This window comes from Otolemur garnettii, unplaced genomic scaffold (assembly GCF_000181295.1).
Source record: "Otolemur garnettii isolate 467f Iridium unplaced genomic scaffold, OtoGar3 scaffold00324, whole genome shotgun sequence".
Taxonomy (NCBI): domain Eukaryota; kingdom Metazoa; phylum Chordata; class Mammalia; order Primates; family Galagidae; genus Otolemur; species Otolemur garnettii.
In genome coordinates, this window is record NW_003852719.1 from 21,942 (window position 1) to 23,066 (window position 1,125).

The following is a 1,125-nucleotide window of genomic DNA, read 5'->3' on the forward strand; positions in this document are numbered from 1 at the left end:
AGGCGGGCGCCCCACTGCCACCTCAACTCTGTAGTGGGCAGCTGACTAGACTGTCAGTTTCTGAAATTCCATAGGCGGGCGCCCCACTGCCACCTGACCCGGGTCAATTAAGATCTATACGGCGCTGTTCTTTTCCCTCGTTTCTGTCTGTTGTTATTTGTCTGTGAGTCTTTTCGTGTGGACCTGGAGGGGACAGGTGATTCTGGGTTTGAGTCCCAGCCCTGCCTCCGTGACATGAACTGGGCAGGTGATCCTGGGTTTGAGTCCCAGCCCTGCCTCGGTGATTTGGATTGGACAGGTGATCCTGGGTTAGAGTCCCAGCCCTGTCTCCAACCTGTGGACAGGGAACTCCCTGTCACCCAGGGGGTGGTTGACGACTTTGTCAGCCTCCTCCTACCTGTGGACAGAAACCTCTCTGTTGTTTGGAGGGCAGTTGACAACTCTGTCAGCTTCCTCAAACCCGCAGGCAGGCATCCCCTGCCTTCTGAGCCGTTCAGTTTTGTGGCGCTGTTAGGCCCCCCCAGCTCTTACTCCGACCGCACCCTCAACGACCCTGCTCCCTCTCCAGGCTGACCCAGAGTCGCTCCTGCTGGTCTGACCATGCGATCCTCAGAGCGCTCCTGGAACAAATTCTCCCAGAGGAACGTCTGGTCGAGACTCAGCTGGGGAGCTCCCTGAGGTGGGTCATTGCGGAAAATGGACACCAGAGAGGAACCGGTTACAGGTGGCGCCAGGACATCCAAAGCAAAGTAGGATCCTTTTAAGGCCCACTACATTTTAGTGGAAGAGGAGCCTGATCACCTCCTGGGCATTAGATCGCCCGCAGATCTGCTGACAAATATATGAGACCAGATCTGCCAGATCGCCAGCCAACCTGTAAAAGTGTATGGGTGTGGTGTGATTAAAAGAACTCTGAGGCTCGGCGCCTGTGGCTCAAGCGGCTAAGGCGCCAGCCACATACACCTGAGGTGGTGGGTTTGAATCCCCAGCCCGGGCCCGCCAAACAACAATGATGGCTGCAACCAAAAGATGGCCGGGCGTTGTGGCGGGCGCCTGTGGTCCCAGCTACTTGGGAGGCTGAGGCAGGAGACTTGCTTGAGCCCAGGAGTTGGAGGTTGCTGTGAG